Below are 6,000 nucleotides of genomic sequence, written 5' to 3' on the forward strand. Positions count from 1 at the left end.
AATATCAATAATATTAACAGCCCAGGAGGTAGGCCGCCTGCACCCAGGAAGCATTGTGGAGGGGAGTGAAGGCCTTTGGGCTGGACCCCAGCCACACAGGCACCCAGGATGCCTCACAATGGGGAGGGCTGGCCTTTGGGCTGGCCCCTAGCCTCGCAGGCACCTGGGAGGCCACCCAGTGTCCACCACACCAAACCAGCCACCACCGCACAAAACCAGGCACCACCGCACAGTTGAGAACTATCATGGCACAGAGAAACAATGACACAATTGGCCCACCACACGCCGGCAGCAGAGGCCCACCCGGGACTTGTGTGAATCATCTTGACATGGAGAAACCCCTGGGAATACACGCCACACAATGGGTCGCTCTTGCCCCTGCCGTTGAGAACCAGAAAGGTCCAGAGTCAGCGGAGGAGCAGCTGCTGAACAAGGGCTCAGAGAACACGAGAATACAGGCTACACCCGAAGACTCAGAGATCTAGTTGACTGGGGTCACAAGAGCCGTTCGGAAGCTGGAAACCAGGAGGACCTTGTGCAATACCTGGGGAGACCCCCTGGAAGCCATTCTTCCCCTTGACAGTACAGGCTGTGGTCGAGGAGAATGTGGAGCCCCAGAGAGGTCTGCACTGAGATTCCTGCTGCCTGTGCTGACGGTTGGGGAGAGGACACCAACTGGTTGCAGGGTCCCAATGCGCTGGGAGGCTGGAGAGAAAAAGCTACAAAAAATGGCTTTCGCCCCAGATGCCTCACTTGAGATGTTAGTAAGAATTGCCTCCTCAGTATTCTATAGCCGTGATGAGGAGGAGGCCAGGGAGAGAAAACCAAGAGACAGAGAAAAAGCAGTTGCTTTTGCTGCAGCACTAAGGGAAACAGACCTGAAGTCTGATTCTCAGGATCCCAAGAAGAACTCAAAGACTGCATTCATCTGCTACCACTGTTAAAGCCAGGCCACCTCAAGAGGAACTGCCCTAAGAAGCCTCCTGGGCCACGCCCTGAATGCAAAGGTGACCACTGGAGATTGGTCTGCCCTCTGAAACAGAGGCCCCAGAGCTCAGACCCATGCTACCAGTTAGTCCAACAGGAATGAGGGAGCCCAGGGCGTACTCTGCCTTCTCCCTCTGGCCAGACTGTCATCTCCATGGAGGAGCCCTGGGTAATCATGACTATAGAGGAACAAAAAAACAGCCTGTTGCTAAACACAGGTGCAAGTCTCTCAGTCCTTCTTTTCAATCCTGGCCTTCCTTCCAGCCATCACACCTCAGTGAAAGGAGTCACTGGTAAGGAGGTAATCTGCTATTTTTCATACCCCTTAGACTGTAACTACTTGTTAGATCCTTCTTGCGTATCTCTGTCTTCCTGAGAAACCACTTTGAAGATACCACCATGTATTACAGCAGCCACTGATAATTTCCTACTAATCTGTCCACAACTCTGTAATGTTTGTATTGTTCCTATGCTATTTTGTAAATGGATGTATGTTTATTACTATGTGTTTCCTACAACAACCATTGAGAATAGTCAATGAATATTCAATTGGTCGCTCATGTATAGCTCTATTTATTTTCTTTAGAAGCCACTTTGAAGATACCAAAGTATAGTACAACAACCATTGATAATAACCTACCCCTTTTGTCTGTACCTCACTATTATTTGTCTATTTGTTTTCGTGAGAAACTATCTTGTAGATAACAATATGTAAAACAATAACCATTGATAATTTCCTACCACTTTGTCTGTAATTTGGTAAGCCCCCCATTGCTATGCTATCCTTTTACTCTTTAAAATAATAAAAGAAAAAATAAAAAAAATTAACAAACAAATATATATATATATATACATATATATATATATATATGAAACTTAAAACTTGTTTCAGAAGAATTTTTCTATGTCACTAACCCAGGAAAAGGGAAAGTAATAATGCAGTGTATGCTAAGGGAAAAGTTAGGAATTAGTTATAATATAAATGCACAAGAAAAAATGGGAGGTAATGGAGACCACGACAAAGTGGCTCTGAGCAGGATTTAAATTAACCAGTGGACTTTCCGTGTTTGCTTGTGAGTCTGTCTAACTCCTAGGCCCTTTGTTGGGAGATGGGCAACAGACTCATAGCATGTGAATCCCTGTGAGTCACTGTCTGAGCTGAGGCCTGTAGTGGCCTGTGAGGCCATGACGACTCAAAGGACAAGACAAGGTCACAGCTAAGGACACCAGGCTCCAACCTCCATTAACTAGATAAACACTGTAGCGCAGGCATCTCACTCCTGGGTGGAGACCTTCCTAGATAACATAGGTCTCCTACATTAACATAACATCTTCCTTTGAGAAGCCCTTGAGTGGACTTCCAAGGTCCTTGATTGGTCCTGCTCAGATTCCCACCTTTCCTCAGTAGTCCCCTCCTTTGTTTTGATAATGAAATAAATACAGTCCTGCCAGAGAAGACCTTTCGTAAGGATCCATTGGGTTACCCTGGAAAGGAACGGTGGTGAGAATGAGGAAAAAATAGACAAGAGACAAGAAGCTGGGATCAGGCGGAGGTCCTGTCTCCTGAGCAGAGAAGGGGAACTTCCCAAGAACAGCAGAGCGTTTATTTTATACCCTTGAGAGGTTGATTAGTTCAGCCTCTCTGCCCAGCAATCACTTAACAAGCTACTAGGGCTTGTTTATGTGCTTCGAGGAGCTCCCCTGTTCTCAGGCTGGCTTCGTGCTGCACACATAATTACTTTCCAGCTTCAGCACCTCCCAACAATCTTTGCTTTAGCCCCCAGAGAATCTCAAATTCTGTTAGAGGGCCAGGGATATAGCTCAGTGGCATAAGTGCTTGCCTGGCAAGCCTGAGGTCATTAGTTTGACTCCTGGTACCCAAAAAAGAAAAAAAAAGTCAAATTCTGTTAGAGGGTTCTGATCCTCCTGAAGCCCTAAAATCATGCCAGTTGGCTCTTTTATTTAAGCTTGCCATGCACTCATTTGGGAGATTGCAGGCCTGTTCGGCCCAATGCCTAAGGGACAATATTAACGCATTAGGGAGGGTGAGATGGGCAGGTATAAGGGAAGAAAAAAGGAAATGGACTGTCTTTCTGTGCTTGCTTGCTTTTGCTGTCTTCTGCATCCATGAACTGTTGCCCTTTGCCATGTTCCACTCTGCCTTGCAGCCAGCTGACTGTGAACTCGAACCTCTACAAAAAGTGAGCTAAATAAACTGTTTCTCCTTAAAAAAAAAAAAAAAGGTAATGAAATCTAGACCAGAAGTGACAGAACCCTAACCCAACTAATAAAGCAACAGAAATACAAAGTTAGAAAATCCTACGAAACACCCTTGCTGGGGCTGGGGATTTAGCTCAGCGGCAAAGTGCCTGCCTGGCAAGCACAAGGTCGTGAGTTCGGTTCCCGGTACCAGAGGAAAAAAAAAAAAAAGAAAGAAAGAAAGAAACATCCTTGCTATAGGAAAATATGTGTAGCAGTTAAGTTTGGGTGACTTGAGAGCCATCTAGAGAATAAAGCAAATTTCTGAGTGCGCCACAGAGGCATAACCTTGGGTATTATGCTGTTATGGCTTGTGTCTTATGTTCCCCCAAAATCTCATGAAGTCATTTGGCTTTTTCAGAGGTGGCTGAATCTAAAGTGTAGTATGCTGGCATTAAGAGTGTGTGGTTAGGAAGTAACTCCACTGACTGGTTTGGCATAGTTCTGCCTAGATTAAGGGTATGAGTGCTATACCCCACCCAGGGCAGGTTCCCTGCATACAATGTAAGAGACAGAGTCTGGTCTCCCTCTTCTTGCTTTTGCTGTCTTCCACTGCTGTGAACTGTTGCCCCCGCCATGCACCGCCCTGCTTTGCAGCCAACCAGCTATGGGCTGAAACCTCTACACACTGTGAGCTAAATAGACCTTTCCTCCTCTAACTTTGGGTGTTGGGTATTTTGTCTCAGCAATGAGAAAACTAACTAAAACACATACCTTGAGGGCGTTTCAGAAATCAGCAAGATCCCAAGCATTGAAGGCTCAAGGAACAAAAGTTTAAAACTTTCACTTGAGAAGAAAGTCCCTGGGTCTCTCCTAGGGGATTGATTTCCCAGGATTTATTTCACCATACTCAGTCATTCAGAACCTGGAGGCCTCTGTAGCCACGATCTAATGGGACCTGGCTACTGGTCCTGCAGATGCCAGTCCTTGGTGTCATCCACCTGATGCTGTTTTTCTGGGCATGCAGAATGCAATGGAGGCTTCCATCCAGGTTTCAGAAGAAGGCCTGGAGGACCAGGAAATGTGCCTCTGAGAAGTGGGTGCATGCAGCTGTGGGAACAAAGCAAAAGGTGCTGTGGTTTGGGACGCCAGGAACAGGGAAGGCCTGCTGAGGAAAGCCACAGGCAGTGACCAGAGCCAGCCCAAGAGAGAATCTGTGAGGGCTGCTACTTGCAAGGCCACTGGGGCTGGGCTGCCTAAGCCCTCCGGAACTCAACACGTATCACAGTGTTTTCCATAAGAAGAACAAACAGTGAAAATAGTCATACTTCCAAAATTGTTACACAGATTTAATGCAATCCCGATCAAAATACCATTAGCATACATCACAGAACTAAAGAAAACAGTCCTAAAATTCATCTGGAACCAGAAGAGACCTAGAACGGCAAAGGCAATCCTGGCCAACTAAGGCAAGGCAGGAAGTATCACAAACCCTGACTTAAAATTAGGCTACAAAGCTAGTGTGATAACATCAGCATGGTACTAGCAAAAGAACAGACCTGAGGACCAATGGAACAGATTAGAAGATGTGGACACAACTACAAACACACTCAGCCACCTTATCTTTGATAAAGGGGCCAAACAAGTTTGCTGGAAGAAAGAGCCTTTTTAATAAATGGTCCCAGAAAAACTGGCTCTCCACATGCTGAAGACTAAAAGTAGACCCACGTCTGTCACCATGCACTAACTAAGTCAAACTGGATCAAAGATTTAAATATTAAAGCAGAAACACTAAATCTACTGGAAGAGAAAGTAGGTCGAAATCTTGAAGACACAGGGGTAGGCACAGTCTTCATGAACAAAACCCAAAGTGCACAGAAAACACTTCAAAGAATCAACAACTGGGATCTCATCCTATTAAAAAGCTTTTGTACTTCAAAAGAAATCACCAATAGAGTGAAAAGACAACCCACAGAGTGGGAAAACATTTTAGCTAACTATCCCTCAGACAAAGGACTTATATCTAGAACATATAAAGAATTGAAAAAAATCAGATCCCCCAAATTCAAAGACCCAACCCAAAAATGGGCATTTCAAGTGAATACACACTTCTCAGATGAAGAAATACAAATAGCAAATGAATACATGAAAAAAAATGTTCAACATCATTGGTCATTCAAGAAATGCAAATTAGAGCAACTCTGAGATTTCACCTCACCCCCTAAGAAGGGCTACCATCAAGCAATCAACCAACAACAAATGCTGGAGGGGCTATAGAGAAAAAGGAACCTTCTCCAGTGTTGGTAGGAGTGTAGACTGGTGCACCAGCTTTGGAAATCAGTCTGGAGATTCTTCAAAAAATTAGGATTAGAGGTCCCATTTAACCCAGCCATTCCCTTTCTGAGTATTTTCCCCGAAGAATTAAAAACATCATACCACAGCAATATATGTGCACCCATGTTTGTAGCAGCACAATTTGTCATAGCTAAATCTTGGAAACAACCCAAATGCCCATCAACTGAGGAGTGGATAGGAAAAATGTAGTATTTTTATACAATGGAATATTACTCAGCTACAAAGAAAGATAAACTCTAGACTTTTATAGGCAAATGGATGCAACTAGAGACCATACTCATAAGTGAAATAAATCACACTTATGTGTAAACACCATATCATTTCCCTAGTGTAAGAACCTGAAAGAGTAAATAAAACTGAAAGGTACAATAGATATTGTGAAAGGGAAAGAAACTACTCAATAGGAAAGAACAACTGGAATGAGGGAAAGGAGGAAGGGAAATATATATATAGCTAAGA

The sequence above is a fragment of the Chinchilla lanigera genome, unplaced genomic scaffold, assembly GCF_000276665.1.
Source record: "Chinchilla lanigera isolate Chin_1 unplaced genomic scaffold, ChiLan1.0 scaffold00002, whole genome shotgun sequence".
NCBI classification, from domain to species: domain Eukaryota; kingdom Metazoa; phylum Chordata; class Mammalia; order Rodentia; family Chinchillidae; genus Chinchilla; species Chinchilla lanigera.